General features: G+C 54.3%; 2 protein-coding genes across 5 annotated transcripts in view; one reads left to right on the forward strand and one right to left on the reverse strand.

The window, feature by feature from the left end:
- The window catches only part of Ndst1 (N-deacetylase and N-sulfotransferase 1), a 62,343-nt gene extending 44,709 nt beyond the window's left edge, over positions 1-17,634 (reverse strand). The window contains exon 1 of one of the 4 annotated variants that reach the window (XM_076555316.1): positions 17,498-17,634. The gene's annotated coding sequence lies outside the window, so the exon portion shown is untranslated. Of the gene's footprint in view, positions 1-806; positions 946-4,482; positions 4,731-17,259; positions 17,353-17,497 lie in introns of those variants that run through there. The other 3 variants (XM_076555318.1, XM_076555317.1, XM_076555319.1) reach the window with 3 other exon arrangements.
- Rps14 (ribosomal protein S14) overlaps positions 16,101-18,561 on the forward strand; it is a 33,539-nt gene continuing 31,078 nt past the window's right edge. The window contains exon 1 of the mRNA XM_076555321.1: positions 16,101-16,122. The gene's annotated coding sequence lies outside the window, so the exon portion shown is untranslated. The remainder of the gene's footprint in view (positions 16,123-18,561) is intronic.

The following is an 18,561-nucleotide window of genomic DNA, read 5'->3' on the forward strand; positions in this document are numbered from 1 at the left end:
AAGGCACAATCACCCAGCTCACCACAGCCCAGAATCCCCCTGCCTCCCCTACGCCAACGGCTGAGCCTCTGCATCTTCAGGGCCTGACTTCGCAAACGAGGCAACTTGGGTTCATGAAGGTTAAGCTAACTGCTCAAACTCCCCGTGGGGAAATACTTAGCTGACATTCAAACCAGTGCCTGCCTTGGCTCTTAATTCCTGACTCTGAGGCACTGGCCCCAGGTAACCCCAACCCCACACAGTCCTGGGAAACGCTGTGGGATCTTCGCGCCTCCCACGTTTCCTGGTACACAACGCTGAAACCAAAGTGCAAGGTGGCTGGGAACAGGCAGGTGGAGAGGGGGATCCATGTGGGCATGGAAACTCAGCAGACTGGCCAGCCTGCCACTCAGCCAGCTGCCCACCACTATAGCTGACATCCTCCTTGCCACCAGCCAACACCGGCCATTTTTTGAACCACACACACACAGGCAACCCTTCCTCACACCATTGCTTTAGTATCACATGACAGCTTTGGGAAAATACAATAGAGGGTTTTTCCTCCATCCCCAGAAGAAGGAAACTGGACTCCCAAGGACAATCAGCTTCCCCTAAAGGCACACAGGAGATGGCCAACTCAAAGCCCGAGCCTCATGCAGAGTTGAGTCCATCACACACCCATCTTGCCAAGCCAACCAGCCAACCGGCCTGGCCTTCGTGATAGCCATGAACACATGTGAGAGCTGAAGTCTTGCTGGCACGGCACCTGTTGTCTCGGCTGCCCATCCCCCAACAGCCCTGCACGCTAAGGCCTCTGCGGATCTTACTGTGTAGACAGAATGCCGAGGCTTCCGGGGGGCCATTATGCCCACTATCCCGATGCTACATACAGAGAAAAGAGCTGAATGGCTCAATCCCAGGCTGCACGGCTCGGGAGCCTGAGGCCTGGAGCTCACAGCTCTGCACAGCTCTGTCTAGGAGGCTCCATCACAAGCAGACACGAGAAGAGAACAAGGAAGGGGTCAGACGTATCAAGCAGGGTGAGTGCCTGGCAGGGCATGGCAAAATTATGATAACAGGACAAACAAAGCTCGTGGGGAGCTACACGAGGGAGGCAGAAATAAACGTCGGTCTGGGCACGAGGCCAGGAGTCTGAGCAAGGGACACAGGACAGAAGGAGGTGACAGACATGAGGGGAGGCCATGTGAGGTCTTGGTCAAGTGTCTTGCTTTCTCTGGACTCCAATTTACCCAGATGCTCAGGAAAGTTGCTGGAGTATCTCCAGACCCTTTTCCACAGACCTAAAGACCCTTGGACCCTGAGAAAACAAGCATTGCCCAGTGTCGCCCCAGGGACTTTGAAATGTCCTTGGCTGTCCTGGCACAACCCAACTGCTGGGAAAGGCCTACAGAGCAAAGGGCCCGACTAGCATGCCTGGGCCAGTGAAGTGTGTGTGGGTCCTTGGGGGGCCACATTCCATTCATTATCAACCTCTCCATGGCTCCACTGAAGCAGGCACCACCCTGCCTGGACCCAGACCAGGAGCTAAGGCCACATCCAAGTGCACAGAGGAATGCCACTCCAGCTCAGCCTGCCCCACAGCCAGGCCTGTTTACAGCCCTAACTGGTTGGTTTGTTTGAGTCAAGGTCTTATTATGTAGCCCAGGTGGGCCTCAAATGCTGTGGTGCCCACACTTGGACTCCTGGGATCAAGTGATCCTCCTGCCTCAACCTCTAGAGTACTTAGCACGGCAGGTATGCACCGCCACGCCTAACTCAATGTCTGGAATGTCCCTTAAGTCCCCGCAATGTCACCTGCCCTTCAAGCCTCTCACTCACACTTCCCTAAGGCTGACCACTCGGTAGAGACAAGGAGTTCCCAGGAAAAGGAAAAGTACCACCCTCCTCCCTGAGACCTGGGCTGCCGTGCCCAGCAACAAAGACCCTCAGCTAGGGAAGGAACAGAGGTACAAGGGGAAAGAACAGAGCCAAGGACCTTTCCCTGGGCCAGGCCTCTTCTCACTCTGCGGCAGATGTTAGCTAAGATTCTGAGCAAGACACTTGGGAACAAAAGGAGGTGGCACATACCCTTCCAAGACTCTGCTCGAGCATCTTGCCTCCCCATACCACCATTCACTCGGCTACAAAGGGAGTCCCTGGAACCATCCAGAGCCCCGCTCTCCCAAACCTCAATAACTACAGCTGCTCCCCACCACCACCAAACCACACGTACATGTGTTCTTGCTTGAAAACACGACACGGCTCTCATAACCTCCTAGGCAAAATCTCTTTCTTATCCTGATGGATCACGCAGGTCACTGCCACCAACAGCTTCTTCTAAATAGTGTACGTCAGATCCTGGCTTAGTGTTTTCTGCATCTCTCTCGTTAACTTTCAAAGAAACCCTGTGAGGCAGGTGTTAGGATTGGCCTGTTTTACGTGGACGACAACATAGGGGATCAGAGATGTTCTTTCATTTGCGAGAATCTCACAGCCAGGCAGCAGAGGGAGGACGCACTGTCCACCTGCCTGAGTCTAAGCCCAGATTCTTAATCACCGTACTGTGCTATCTCCTCCAGTGTTCCTGCTGATACCCTCGGAACTCAAACCAAAACAGAGCTGTCTAGCAGAGTCAGAGCCTGAGCCTCCTCCTAGCTCCCCTAGGCTCACCAAAACCCAAACTCCTTCCAGTGAGGCATGCCACACAAAGGGTCTGGGACCTCCCCAGGACCTGCTGTCCTCTCGGTCAGGAGGAAGGGGAAGGCAGGTTTGCAGACAGAACTGAGGGAGGAGCTAAGGCATTTGTCTCAGGGCACTCTTGGAACAGGGGAGGACAAGGCACCCCTCACATCCCGACAGCACTCAGGCCCCCAGGTACTTTCCATCAGTGTGTGCCACACCCCAACACAACTGACCAGAAATCACCATTTCTCTCTCCCAGCCTGCTTGTCCTCAGCCTTCCCACGTCTGTTAGTGTCAACAATGTCCTTCCTGGTTCCTCTGGCCAGCAACACTCTCCTCTCACACCCACATCTAATCCCTCAGCAAATCTGTCAGCTCATCTGCAAGATAAATCCCAGAGGCCACTCCTGGTCCCCTACCCTCCCTGCTACTGGGCCACCGCCGCCGATTTTCATCTGGGGGCTACGGTCACCTCCTGACATCATCTTGCACACCCCTGACCTTCCCGTTTCCTCTCCAGGAGGCAGCCACGTGATCCCTCTGCAGGAAGGGTTAAACAGGCCAGTCCTCTGCTCCAAGCCTTCCAGCAGCTTCCCTTTACTCAGACCTAAACAGCCAAGTCCTCCCTCCTAAGGACAAGAAGCCCTTCCCCACCCACCCTCCCCCCTTCTGCCTGCCCAGGCACCTGGCTGCTCCTCGTATGTGCCCAAGCCTAACCCCCAGACTTGGCTTGGTGCTCCCTCTGCCAGGCATGCTCCTCTCCAAACTTGTACCACCCTCCTGCCATGGCAGAGCCAGGCCCTTCAGTCACACCTGCTATCCCCAGGCCAGCTTGACTCCTCTCCTAGGGACCTCTTACCACTTGGCACAAACAACGTTTGTATCGATTTGCTGGCTCTGCCCACTGGTGGCGTGATAGGAAAACAGAGTCCTGGCCTATTCTGGGCACTGTTGTATCAGTTCCTAGAAAAGGGCCCACATGAAGCAGGTGCTTTGTAAAAATGTGTTGACTGTGACTACAACCTCCCTCAGAGACCTGAGGGGTGGTGCCACACCTGGGCCTTAACGAAACCTCGAGGGTTTCATGTGACCGGTTCTGGCCAAATTACCAACGGCGACCACTGGATACGACAGACATTCCGTTTCTCTCTGCCTACTGCCTTTTGGCCCCTGGGGAGAAGCTCTAGGTCCTGACACTTGGGGTACCAGAAGCAGCCTTGACACGCTACGGCTGCCCTTCCCAACAGCCCACAAATGCTCTCAGCAGGTGGAGGGGGAAGCCAGGGCCTCACCTGCCTGTCTCTGCCAGCAGGAAGACCGTCAGAAATTAGCTTTGTTCTGAGAAGAAAGAGCACCAAGGCAGCCCAGCCAGGCAGAAGTGGGCACAGAGACAGCTGGCCCATCGAAGACAGCGCGAGGGAAAACCAAGCAACAGGATGCAGGATGTGTAAGGGGGCACTCACACACCCAGCCTATCTCAGGCCTCCAGGGTGCTGTTGCTCTGCTCAGGCTGCAGGCCCCAACCTTCTTCCCCTCAGACAGTCCGTTGATTGTCCCCATGGATGAACTGCCACCGGCTGTACAGAGGGGGCTGAGGACAGAGAGGCAAAGCCCAGCCTGGAGTGCGAAGATCTGAGGCTGCAGCCCCACGCCTGAATACTCACGGCTAACACCGGAGAGCCTCCTCCCTTCAGAACCTCAGTTCACTCGGCCGGAAATGGCTTGTTCAGTCCTGTATTTAATGTCTCAGCCTATGTGCCACAGGCCCTCAGCAGACCAGTCATTTCTTAAAAGGCCTGAGAGCAGGGGCCTAGCACCTACCTGCTAAGGGCCAGACTTCCAGCTCCTTTCGCTTCTGGATCAGACAGAACACACCTCTCTCAGCGAGCTTCCTTCTCCTGAGCTGCCAGCCCGTCTGTGTGAAGTGAAAGCCTCTGGACCTGGCCAAGGCAGGAACGGGACTCTACCCCACCCCACAAAGCTGCCTAGTGTGCTGTCCTCGAAGACTTGCTCAAGAAGCATGAAAAGCCATGACAAGAGGGAGGAGCCCTGAGTGCTGGCCCGGAGGGTGAAAGAAAAGCCAGGGTGGGACAGGGGAGGTGTTCCTGTTAAAGTCACTCTGGGGTCCTCTGCTACCCTGGACCCTAAGGCATAGCACAGTGCTCAAAGTGTGGCCTGAAGCTCTCGTGTCTGGATATTTTAGAGAGGAAAAGCCTAGAACAGAGGCACGGGACAGAAATCTACAGGCAATTTTTCTAAGTTTCCCAGAGTTTTCTTGCCTACAGGATAATTGTGATCTATCAGGTGCCATATTCATTGGCATGGAAGTCCACGTCTTTAATCCCACTTCTCAGGAGCAGAGACAAGTGGATTTCTGTGAGTTTGAGGCCAGCTTGATCTACATAGCAAGTCCCAGGCCATCCAGGGCTAACCAATAAGAACTTTTCTCAAAAAAAAAAAAAAAAAAATCAAGGGGCTGGAGAGATGGCTCAATGGTTAAGAGCACTGACTGCTCTTCTAGAAGACCTGGGTTCAGTTCCCAGCACCCACATGGCAGCTCACAACTGTCTCTAATTCCAAGATCTGACACCCTCACACAGACACACACACAGGCAAAACACCAATGCACATCAAATAAAAAGTATTAAAAAAATCATAAAGCAAGTCCAATAAACCTTGAATGGACAGACAGCTGGACAAGGGGCTGCAGGCTCAATGAAACAGCATACTCAGCCAGAGCCCGGGGCGACCAGGAGAGCCTAGCATAATAGATACCAGAACTGTGCACACTGGCTTCCACCCTCCCCTTTGCCCCAGGATGCATAGGGACAGACCTATACCTGGTACTGCTGAGAACTGCTGAGCCCCACAGGCTTCCGTGGGCATGTGATGGACCACTGTTAGGAAAAGGCACCCACTGTGGGCTGTGACAGGTGAAGGAGCACTCTCAGAGGATGCTCCCTGCGACAGAAAGCCAGACACGGTGGTTCATGCTTATAACCGGCACTGAGAAGGCCTGTCAAGAAGCCTGAGTTCCAGGACAGCCTGGTTATCAAAAACAAGCATCAGCTGCAGCCTGTCTGGAGGGAGGACCCCAGGGCCCAGGGCAGGCTGACTCACAGCTGGCAAAAGGATAGCGTCTACCACTCCTTCAGTCCCACGGGGTATATTTATTATGCTCCTGCTGTATGCACAGTCCTGAGCCTAAGCTCATTTCCAGGACACAGATATGAACAGATAATACACCCTCACTGCCCATAAAGAGCCACAGGGGACAGGCCGGCAGCACTCTGCCAAGCAGGAGAGAAAGCAGCCCCCGCCTTAAGGACAGGGTGGCAAGATCAGGAGGCATACGAAATGACAGGCAGGGTCGGTGAAGAGCACAGGCCTCCTCCCCAGCCTGAGCCACTGGAGAATGCAGGCCTGAGGTTTTCAATCTTCTAATGGGGACCAGGGGAAGCTGTGAGACAGAATCTCCTATAACCAAGGCGAGCTCAACTCCTGATCCTCCTACCTCTACCTCCCAAATTCCGGGACTAATAGCATATATCACCATGCCCAGCCTGCTGTTCCAGTTTTTGCAGTAAAGCAAGAAGTATGATTTTTTTTTTAAATGTAAAATGTCCTATTGACTACCGGCTCAATATTTGGCATGGACCAAACAAACTCTGCCCATAGGGCATATGTGGCCTGCCAGCTTATAACCTCTGTTCTCTTAAAAAGGACAGAAAACACAATGTTGAGTTCACTGTAGAGTTCAGCAAAGGAGTTGTGACTAGCACTGTGGAGGCCAGTCAGAAAGGCCAATTCTCTGTACCAGGAAGGCTGCCTGGGAGAGGTGTTGGGCTGAAAAGTGAGGTGGGGGATGTTTGGAGAAGGAATGCACACAGAACTGGGACCACAGGAAACATGAGCCTTTGGCCTTAGGGACTGGCAAGTCACACCTGGGGCCCATGCCACCTAGGAGCCAACGTTTCCTCCAAAATCCAAGGTGCCTGCCAGTCTCCAAAGCAAGCACAGGCCCTGGACAGAGAGAGGAGAGGCTGGCAGCCTCACAAACCTGCAGACGAAATCAATCAGACGAAATCAATTGGTGGAAGAATAGCAGGGGTCGGATTTCAGACCTGCAGCTTGAGGAAGCCGGCTAACAACAACAGCTCCGTGGGGGAAGGGAGAGGAAGAGACAATGGAGGGACAAAATGAGGTTGAGAATCATGTCCTGCCAGGCCAGGCCAGGTTGTTACATAAGCCTGCCTCAGGACAAAGTGTGGGAGCGCCTGGGCTGGGAGTCCCAGAATGCAGAGGCGGCGGCTACCCTCACTGCCTACCCCTGGAACTCGACAGCCCTGCCCTGTGGCCCAGGTGCCAGGTGAGCCCAGGGATAGGAAGGAGACCCAGACCTGGGGCAGGCATTTAGAAGGCCAAACCACAGACCTGCAGCAAGGGCAGCCAGGTACCAAAGTCTTCTCAAATGACAGCTCTGTACCAGGCACTGGGGGAGTCCCCCCCCATGCACATTCTGATTAAACAGATAAGCATCCTTGTATTGTCATTTTATATATGTGGAAGCTGAAACACCAAGTCACCAAGGTCATACAGATCCTGACTGGAGAGGCTGGCTTCAGACCTGACAGTGACCGCTGTGACCACACTTGAAACATCAGGGTGACATGTCTGTCCCCTTCACTCCAGCCTATAGTGCATGTGGCCCTTGCTCATCACAGGAATACCTTATCCCTCTGCCAATCTGCCAAAACTGACAGGACTCTTTCTTAAACACAGTACAGAGGGCTGGAGAGATGGCTCAGCACTTAAGAGCACTTGGCTAGTCTTTCAGAAGTCTTGAGTTCAATTCCCAGCACTCACATGGTGGCTCAAAACCACTTGTAACTGTAGTATCATGGGATGAGATGACCTCTTCTGATGTACAGATAGATGTACATGCAGACAAAACATCCATATAAAGTAAATAAATCTTTTTTTTTTTTTTTAAAGAAACAGTATATGGGCTAGAGAGAAGCTTAGAGGTTAAAAGCACTTGCTTAAGAGGACCCAAATTCAGTTCCTAGCACCCACATGGTGGCTCACAACTATCCCTAACTTCAGTTCCAGGGAATCTGACACTCTCTTCTGCATTCCACAAATACCAGGCATGCATGTGGTGCTTAGACATACGTTCAAGCAAAACACCCATACACATAAAATAGGTTTAAAAAATTTATGTTAAAAAAAAAAGATAAAAACAGTATACAGAAATGCTTCAAAATGCCACATCAGATTTCAGGAACTCACAAACCCCTGTACTGGGGAGAACAGGTGGGTCATGCCCACAGAGTACCCTGCAGACAGGAGACCAGTAGCAGAAGGAAAGGATGCTCACAGCAATTTGAGGTCTCTCATATCTGTAGGCACTGAGATAATAATAATCCCCTACACCCACAGTTATTGGCACAATCAGGGCCAGGGAGGGTCTAGTCATTCCTGAAGAACTGGGAGATGAGAATAAATCAGGGTACACAATGGCCTGTGACTCTGTACCCCACTGTGACTCGGAGTCCCTAGCTGCTGGGTAGGCGGTGTACAGCTAGGCCCAGCATCTGGACAGGGTGGTCTCAGCCAGTCCTCCATCCAGCCTTCTGCCCACCACCTCGCTGCAGACCAACCTGGCCTTATCCAACCCCAGTAGCGATGAGTTTCCAAAGCTCACCCCCCATGTCCTTTGCCATGGCCAACAAATCAGAGATCTGAGGGTGGCAAGGCCAAGACCCCATTCTGGCCCAAGTTCTTTGCTGCCTCCCGCTGGGCGACTTCCGGAAGCCCCTCCCACCTCTCAATCTGCTAGTCAGATGGGAAGGCTCTCTAATGGAAGTCTTGCCCAGCTCCAAAAGCCCTGAATCTATAAACAACAGGCCTGACAACTTCACAGAGCTCTGGATCTTGCCTTCGGGAAATTACATAAACATCCTTCAGAGAAACAAAAGTCAAACCTACAGACTCAACTTTTTTTTTTTTTTTTTAAGGATATTAAGAAACCTTTTTCCAGTCCAGCCTCCCCCATCCCACTGCCATTGTTCCAAATATCCTCTCAGGACCTAGAAAATACATTTGGTTTCCGCCTGGGGTTTGGGCTTCTTGGTGATCTTCCTCATGGAAACTGCCCCACCCCATCTTGGCAGCTGTCTTCCAGGGCACCCCCATCTCTCTTCCCAGAATTGCCCTAGGCCACCCTGAGGATATGGCCACACAGCCTGCCAAAGACTAGACGGTGGGACTGTTTAAAGGAGAAACCCTTCCTTCCCTGGTTAGGAAGGACAGCGACAGTTCTGAGCTCTGGTCCTCACAGTGACTCTGACATCTTACGCAGCCCGAGCGAGCCCCCTGCTCCTGGTTGAGACTTAGCCTTAGTCCTTCAACTGCGAGACCAAAGGTTCCTACACCTTCAGGGAGATCCTGGGGCTCCTAGAAAGTGCACTGGGGACACAGGCAGGGAAAAACAGGGTAGATGGTAGTCGGAGTTTTAAATTTTATTTTGTGTGTGTGTGTGTGTGTGTGTGTGTGTGTGTGTGTGTGCGTGCGCGCGCGCGCGCGCGCGCGCGCGCACATGTCTGTTCCCTTGCAGAGACCAGAGGCAGACTTCAGACCCTTTGGAGCTGAAGTTACAGGTGTTTGCAAGGGTGCTGAGATCTGGTCCTCTAATAGAACAGTCTCTCCAGCCTCTAGCAGACTGATCTGACCCCTTCCATTTCTCCGATTAAAACCGAAGGAAACCCACTAAAGCCCTCAAATTTCACCTCTTGCCCTACTCTGGGGCTTTGAGCTCAGGCAGCTAGCTCATGGACAGATCACAGCAACAGTGTCTGTAGTAGAGGGCCCTGCTTGGGGGCAGAGGCAGGAGGATCTCTGTGAGTTCCAGGCCGGCCAGGGCTACACAGTGAGACTCTGTTTCAATGAATAAACAAACAAACATTTCTAAATATAATCCTCCTGGCTAGGCACGGCCTAGGCACTTCCATCTGTAAAACACAAGTGACTATAGCACCTAATTTAGAGGGATATTCTGAAGATTCCTTCAAATGACAAGGAAATGTCTAGCAAGCATTGATAAACTGTCAATAGATGTGAGCAGCGATTATGATCATCATCAGAATTATTGAGATGCTGAAAACCACGGACTGGTGACAGCTAAGGCTTCTCAGACCCGTATCTGGCCACTGAATCACACATAGGATATGCCCCCACACATCCCTAACACACACCCTTCTCTAAAGCAGGACCCACACTTTCTGACCCCGGGCAGAGAACACAGCTGGCTTCTTCCTGACACCCATTTGTTTGTTTGTTTGCTGAGACAGGGTCTCTCTGTGCCATTCTAGTGGTCCTGGAACTCGCTCTGTAGCCCAGGCTGGCCTCGAACTCACAGAGATCCTCCTGCCTCTGCCTCCCGAGTGCTGGGATTAAAGACGCGCCACTCTGCCCAGCCTCCTGACACCCACTCGAGTCAACACAGTCTCCCTCACTCTTCCTGCTCCCACCTCTGTCTTCCTCAAACTCTCCCAATATTCCTTCTTATACTCACAGGGTTCCGCTGTACCCCAGTGGTCTTACGAGATTGTTTCTTGGGGTAAGAGGCACTTGTCCAAAATGGTAGCTCCTTCAAAACATGGTAGACAGTGGGCACCGTAGTGCACGCCTTTAATCACAGCACTCAGGAGGCAAGAGGGGTGGATCTCTGTGAGTTCAAGGTCAGCCTGGTCTACAGAGTTATCAGACTAGCCAGGGTTACACAGTGAAGTGAGACATCCTCCCCCAAAGAAGAAAAGAAAGAGAAAGAGAGAAAGTGAGTAAGTGGAGAGAGACTAGGCCCCCCACAGTTGCTCCATGTCCAAGGAAAGAAGCATTTGTTGTTTTAAATGGCCTAGCCCAGTGGTCACTGAAAACACAGAAAGGAACTGGGCTTTCCTGGGTTCCTCCGGGTGCTGGGAAGCTGAGTAAGCTGAAAACAGAAAAGAGGCACTGATCTCTGTGTGACCTAATCAGTGGTTCTTGAACATCAGAACCTGGAGAGCAACTGAACACAGACTGCCGGGCCCCAACCACCCCAGCATCTGACTCAGTAGGTCTGGACAGGGAGCCATCACCGGCACATTTCACGAGTCCCCAGGGGACACAGATGCCAATGGTCCAACTTGGAGACCGCTGGCTGAAACCTGCAGGGGAGGCGGGGAGAGCACCTACGGCTTCCACTCCTGTAACAGCATGAGCAGGACGCCACAAGGGTCAGGAGGAAGGGCATGCAGGCAGAGGGACACAACCTGACTACAGGGCCTGCTACGACAACATTCACTTCTCATGGGCATCTGCCCGGGCAGGTAGCTATGTGCAAGCAAAGAAGAGGGTACGAACCAGAGGTGTCTGCCACCGAGCAGGGACTATGACAAAGCTCCACCCTCCGCCACCTAGAGACCTGTCCAGACAAGCCAGTCCTTGGCCAGCCTGAGGGTGCTGAGAACCCAGGCTTTTCCTCACGGAGCCAAACCTCAGGCCTGAAAGACCAGAATCCCCACCATATTTTAATCACATGAGCTCTGGGTTGTTTTTGTTTTGTTTTGTTTTAAGATTTTACCTATTTTTATTTTATGTGCATGAGTAGGTCTGTATACTACTTATGCACAATGCCCATGAAGGCTAGGAGATGGCATCAGATCCCCTGGGACTGCAATTATAGTTGTGAGCCATCATGTGGATGCTGGAGATTGAACCTGGGTCCTCTGGAAGAGCAGCCAGTGCTCTTACCTGCTGAGCCATCTCTCCAGCCCTGAGCCGCACTCCCAGAAATATGGAGCTTTCTCCCTCTAGAAACAAATACTGCCATCTCGGCCTGCTGTGGTGTGTTGCTTTCTTATTAGATAGTTGAGATCAGTCCCCTCTGGTATATCTACCCTTCAACCTATCAGTGCTTCACAAGGAGCTAGCCAGAAGAGCCCTTCAGAAATCAGCAAACACTGCCTGTGGTCCTAAGTCTAAGCTCCAGGTGGAGCCACTGGTCCCTCTAAACCTTGGCTGCCATATCTGCTTAAAGAAGGTGATATTAGTCGGGCGGTGGTAGTGCACACCTTTAATCCCAGCACTCGAGGCAGAGGCAGGCAGATCTCTGAGTTTGAAGCCAGCCTGGTCTACAGAGTGAGTTCCAGAACAGCCAGGGCTACACAGAGAAACCCTGTCTCAAAAAGGTAAAAAAATCAGTGGTGGTGGTGGTGGTGGCAGTGGTGCACGCCTTTAATCCCAGCACATAGAAGGCAGAGGCAGGTAGATCTATGTGAGCTGGAGGCCAGCCTGGTCTACAGAGTGAGTTCCAGAACAGCCAGGACTATTACACAGAGAAACGGTCTCAAAAAACCCAAAAAATAAATAAATGGATGAATGAATAAATAAATAGATAAATAACAACGCCAGTCTCAATAATCATAAGTAACCAAAACTGACCCCGCACTGTCTGAGTTAAAATGCTTCAAGGTAAGGACAATTGCAGTCCCTTTGCCCAGATGAAGAACTAAACCCCTTGCCCAGGTTCCATAAACAGAAGTGACAGCAGGGACCTCCTGTCTGCCACCCGGTCTTGCTTTTAGCCTTGACTTGATCTGAACATCACGACTCCCTTTTAAGGTTAAGTCCCCTTAAGGTGTTCCCATCACCTCTCCCTGGCACCATCCATTCCTCCGTCCCTCCTGGAAGCTCCAAGCCCACAGCCCGGGTCATAAGAGATGGGTCATGAAAGCAGCCATCGGGCCACCTGCCCAAGCCACCCGGAGCAAGCTTTAGACACTACTCAGTATGGTCACCAGGGACTGGGCCTGTGGGACTTGAGTCCCTTAACCTGGATGACAGGAAGGCAGGCAGAAAGCAGGGGTATAAACAACGGGAGGAAATCCTGTCCAGTTTTCAAGATACAGCCACAGCTACCGCAGGCCATGAACTGTCCCACCGCCCTAGGACTCGGTCTCCTCCTCAGCCTGCTACTTTGAACGGGCTCCTGCCTGCTGGGTTCTAGAAGTCTGCTGGGTGCTGTGTACCAACCATCTTTTCCAAAATAGAAGTCTGGGGTTTATTTGTTTGTTTTTACATGTAGAATGTGTGAGAGTGAGTGTGTTTGTGGGCATGCGTGCAGGCCAGGGACAACTTGAAGGACTTAGTTCTGGAACTCACCATGAAAACCAGGTTGACCTTGAACTCACAGAGACACCCAGCTTTACCTACTGTGTGCTAGAAGAAGAAGAGAACCAACTCCTGCAGGCCAGGCTCTGGTTTGCTCCAGAGGTAACGGTCTGTAACTCTCATCCCAGAAGATCCAACACACACATGATGTCCAGCCATACATGCAGGCAGAACACTCAGACACATAAAATAAAAACAAAGATCAGAAAACATTTTTTTTTTTTTTTTTTTTTTTTTTTTTTTTGGTTTTTTGAGACAGGGTTTCTCTGTGTAGCTTTGCGCCTTTCCTGGAACTCACTTGGTAGTCCAGGCTGGCCTTGAACTCACAGAGATCCGCCTGGCTCTGCCTCCCGAGTGCTGGGATTAAAGGCGTGCGCCACCACTGCCCGGCCAGAAAACATTTTTTAAAAGAAAGAAAGAAAAGAAAATCAGTATTACTGGCAGGAGGCTGTGCTGGGAGGGGGGTGTCCTCAGAGCTCAGGGACTCGAGGAGGAGCCGGGCAGGCCACTGGGTATTAGGACTTCCTGAGGCCCACAGGAAACACCACTTCAAGAGCTATGAGAACAGTGGGGCTGGAAGTGGACTGAGCGCTACCCCACTTCTGAGTTCTCAGGCAAAAGGGGAACTGAGAGCAGTCACCCAAACCTGACCCTGTGGTTACATTCTCCCGCAACCTCACCAGACTCTTCCTGCACTTAGCAAGGAGGTCCTCCCCTTGTCCTCAGGCAGTTTCTTCCCTGGTTAAATGCCCAGGGTCTACTGCTGTCTTTGACCTCAAAAAAAAAAAACCCTACAGGACCAGCCTATGGCATCCGCCCCTGGGGAGCTTTCCCAGGATTCAAAAGCAGCGATTTTGCTGAGGTCCTTCCCCAAACCTGGAACAATCCCCAAGGCAGCTACAAGATCCTGCAGCTCCTCTCCGGCCATCAGCCTCAGCCTGAGTCTGCCTGAGCTGACCAGGTCGGCTCCGCTGGGTCATGATCAATGAGTTTTCTAGTCTCAACCCTGTCACTCCTGCCCACCATCTTTGGCCAAAACGACCCTGAGCACAACAACTTGGTGGCGGCACACATACAGATCAAACCCTGGCACTGTTAAGTGACTCTACCCCTCCGGGCCTCCATTTCCCCCACCCAGAAATAGGGCAGGGTGGGGCGGCCAGCAGCGGCGTCTCTGCGGGGTATTGTGAGAAGTCAATGGGTGTCTGTGAGGAGGCTGGCACCAAGCACAGTCACAGGCACCGTCTCAACAAGCTGCTTACAGCCTTCTGTCTTCCCGGCTACCACATAAAACCCTAACTCCTCAGGAGCAGGGTGCTGGGAGCCCCCACAATGCCGTCTGCTGCCCACCGTCCCATCTGATGGCCTGAACCCTCAGATACTTCTCGCGCTAGGAACCCTCGCTGACCTTACCAACCAGGGAGCTCTTCCTTCCCGCTGTCCTTAGGGCATCCTCTACCGCTGGTCACCCTATCACACCCTGCTTCACCGCCATCCCTGCTCTGGTCCCGGTCTGCCCTCTCTAGTCAAAGCCCAGCAGGCGCTCCGGCCCACTTTGTGTCCCCTGTCACCCCCTTGGCCACAGAAATTTTCCATATGAATTTGAAAAATTACCCAACTTCACATCTCAAGCAAGGAATGTCCTCCAAATAGGCCTGTTATTTCAAGCCATACTCAAAACAAATTCCAACCTCGTAGAAGTCTGCGCAAGCCCTGGAGAGTTCTGAGTCTGGCGCTGGTTCTGAAGTACAGACACATGGGCCCAGGATACAGGCAAAGCGGGTCCCGAAGGCCGGGGAAAGAGAGAGCTTTGGGCTGCTGAGACCATCCCTCACATTCTCGGTTGGCTCCTGTCCCTCTTCCCCCTGACCACATCTCTCAAGCTGAAGACTCTCCCTTGCACACCCCCTGTGACAGGAAGCTCTCCCTCTCCATCTCTCTCCCTTTCTTCCTCTACCTGTTGACTTTCCCAGAGGCCTCTCTGTTCTGATCACAAGGGCAAACAAGAGAGTGTGACCACACAACAAGAGACATTCCCCCAGCCCCCAGGACCCTTTCCAGGCTTTCCAACCCTCTACTTAATCCCTCGCTTTTCAGGGCTAAGTGCTGGAATTTCCACTCTTGTTCCTACAAGCTGACAGTGATGTCAGCCCGGGAGAGCTCTCTATTCCCAGGGCCCAAGGAAAGCCTACAAATCCTTGGGAATCCCACACTCTGTGCTAGAGGGCCTTGGAGCAGTTGGAGCTGTATGCACAAACCTCCCTCCCCCGAGAGCCCACCACACCCTCCACACCAGCCCTCAGTCCAAGGTTTTAAGATGTCATTAATTAGCAATTTGTATTCCATCTTTTAAGTAATTGCTCAAAACCCCCAATCAGAGCTTGATTGGTAATCATCTCTCTCCCCACCCTACCCCCACACACAAGCCAAAAGATCGGGCCCACCTAGCACATGAAAACACCAGTGGGTGCCGGGCGGTGGTGGTGCACGCCTTTAATCCCAGCACGCAGGAGGCAGAGCTAGGTGGATCTCTGTGAGTTCGAGGCCAGCCTGGTCTACAAAGTGAGTTCCAGGAAAGGCGCAAAACTACACAGAGAAACCCTGTCTCGAAAAACAAAAACAAAACAAAACAAAAAAAAACCAGTGGGACTCTGAGCCACTCTTCATTGTCACTGGTGGGGTCTTTCCTGAGGGACGACAAGGTGCCCTGTAGGGGGCTTGCTGGACTCCAGAACACACCAAGACAGGCATCTCCATGAGGGATTCTGCAATCTTGCTGGCTCAAAGTTCATCCTTCATACTAGCTCCAAGGACCTTTCGGGCTAGGGTGTCAAGGCCTGACCCTTAGTTTGGCAATGCCGACCCTGTGGCTGAAACACTTGGGACATAAATCCTTGGCCTTAGGTCCCTGATCTGCCCAAGGGTTCTACTCTTGAACCCAACCTCCGACGCCCTGTTGACCTGAAAGTGACAGGTCTAAAGGGAGACAGAAAGCTCTGCAGGTCTCCTGGGTGCTGGAGAAAGAAGTCTGTTGACAAAGCCACCAGCTGTCCCCAGTTGGAGCCAGGGAGACAGACTCCTCCCTGAACCACCACCCACACTGGGAGAGCGTTCCTAGCCGGACCCAGCCAGCGACGGACGGAACTTGGACCATCACGAAGCTCCTCCGATCACAGGCTCCAACTGACCTCCCCCCCTCCAGCACCAGCTGCCACACTCACGAGGGCAAGGGCACAAGACCTCACCCAGGCAAGTGCCAGGTGGAAGGGTGTCTCACCTGGGGAAGGGTGACGGGGCAGGGAGGCAGTCCGCACGATTCAACTGAAAATGAAACTACAAACCCAGTCGCATCAAAAGGCCTAGCAGGGATATGTAGTTGATAATACAGGGCTGAGAGGAGGGGGCAAATCCCAGCTCCCACTTCCTGCCTTCATGTCCTTTTCCATTCTGTGCCTCAGTTTCCCCTCTGTAAAAATGTGCCTAACAGTCATGCGGGAGTATTTTTGTCATCGAATCCGTGGAAGGCAGGGAGTGAGCCCAGTGCCTGGCACACAGCAACACGCACTGAACACTTGTTGAATATAAGCATGCCAACATTGTCCGAGGTCCCACACCCTGGCTCCAGACACCCATTTCACAGGTGAGGAAACAGAGGCTAGGGAAGGTAAAGAACCCCTCTCAAGGTCACACAGCTGGGAAGTGACAAACACCCGGGTCTGCCTAACCCTCAGTCCAGAGGGTACTATTGCCCCAGATTGTCCCCCAAGCAAGGAGGGAGGACCAACCGTGGGATGCAGGGTCTGTAGGGATCCTGGCACATACAAGCCAGGTGATGGATGCGTCCTCGGATTCCCGGCAGCTCCCAGACCCCCGCGTCCTACAGGCGTCCCCTCCTCAGGCTGGTCAAATGCTAAGGAGTCCCAGCTCCCGGGAACCTGAGGGAGGAGGGGAGTTAGGGACCAGGCCTCTCAGGGCCCCGGAGAAAACCGGTCCGGCCGCCTTCCCCCCACCACCACCACCCGTTCCCGAAGCTGGGACCCAGCCTCTAGCCCCCTCCCAGGCTAGACAAAAGTTTCCCCTGTTCGGGAGCCGGGGAGGGGGGAGGGGGGCATTCCTCGGGGGTGACATTATCCGTGACCTACAGCTGCCGCGCTGCCCGGCCCGCACCCCGGCCCGCCCGGCCCCGCGAGGCCCCCCACCCCTTTGTCCTCCCACCGCCCGCCCGGCGCCCGCGCGCACCAAACTTGCGCCGGGGCCGCTCCGGGGGAGGGGGGGCCCCCGGTGCGGCCTGCACGCCGTGCCGGGGCTTCCGTACGCTCGGCCCGGGACGCCGGCCGAGCCGCCCGGGACGCCCGGGCCGCCCAGCCCTCCGGGCCGGCCTCTTACCTGCCTCGGCCGGGGCGCCGGAGCGCGGGGGGGGGGAAGGAAAGCGGCGCGGGTGGCCGCGCGGCCGCCGGTCCCGGGCGTGCGCGAGGCGGGCTGCGGGCCGGCTTAACCCCTTGCTGGCCGCGCTGCGCCCGCGCCCGCGCCCCCGCCCGTGGGGAGCGCGCACAGGGCCGCCCGCCTGCCCGCCCGCCTCCCTCCCTCCCTCCCTCCCTCCCTCCCTCCCTCGGCCCGCGCCTACCTCTCCAAGCCGCGGCCGTGCGCGGGGCTCGATCCGGCGGCGCGGGGCGCGCACGCTGCGGGGGCCCGGCCAGGCGCCGGGGCGGGGACCGGGCGCCGCGAGCCGGGCAGGATTTCTCGCTTCCACCCCGATTCTCCCTCGGCTCTCCCGGCCGATTCGGTGCTGCTCGGCGACCACGTGACGCGGGCTGCCTTTGACCCCGGTCTCGGAGCGGGTAGGGGGCGGGGGCCCGGGCCCGAAGTGGGGGGGTGTCAGACGCGGGACCCGCGGAGGGGCGATGCGTCCCCGGCCAGGGTCCCGGAGCCGATGACCCCCGAGCAGACAAAGCCCTGGGGAAACCAACAAGTGATTTGGGGTCAGAGAGGGACTGGCGCTGGGGGTCGGTAGAGGCGGCCGAGGGAAGGAGGGGGGACAAAGAGGCGCCCTCGCCGCGACTTCGGGGCCTGGAATCGCTGGCTGGGCCCCCGGGGCTGCGGGTTCTGCCCCCCACCCCACCCCCGCTGGCCTGTGACAACCCTCCAGGGCCTCCTCAGACAGGTTCTCGACAACAGGTACCTGTCAGTGTGACCCCTCCAGGGCAGGACTTCACACCTAAACCCACCCGCCCGCCATCTCTCCGACCGAAACACACTTGTAATTCCCCTTACTGGGAGGATCTGATTCATGGACTGATTTCATTGTTTACTAGAGTGTCATCAACCTCAACAAGTTGTTCCCAGCTTCATCAGTCAGTCCTCTCTGTGGCTTACTTACAGCAGGCCGACTAAGAGGTAGAGGGCCACGCGCGCCAAAGTTTCTCCCACCTGGCCTGTCCTCCACCCTCAGCAGTTCCCAGCCATCTCAAAAACCCTGCAGGTTGGACCAGGTTCCTCCCATTAAGCAGACGGAAACACTGAGTCTCCTGTCCTCTACTGAGAGCCCTGAACAGCTGGTGGTAACATTTATTCTCAGCCCAAAGAGATCAGCCATCCCTCAGCCAGCCAGTAAACCTGCAAGGGAGAGGAAAGTGGGGTCAGGTGGAAGGGTAGGTATTAACAACCCTTAAAAGGTCCTTGCAGATTACC

This window comes from Peromyscus maniculatus, chromosome 19 (genome assembly GCF_049852395.1).
Source record: "Peromyscus maniculatus bairdii isolate BWxNUB_F1_BW_parent chromosome 19, HU_Pman_BW_mat_3.1, whole genome shotgun sequence".
In the NCBI taxonomy this organism is placed as follows: Eukaryota; Metazoa; Chordata; class Mammalia; order Rodentia; family Cricetidae; genus Peromyscus; species Peromyscus maniculatus.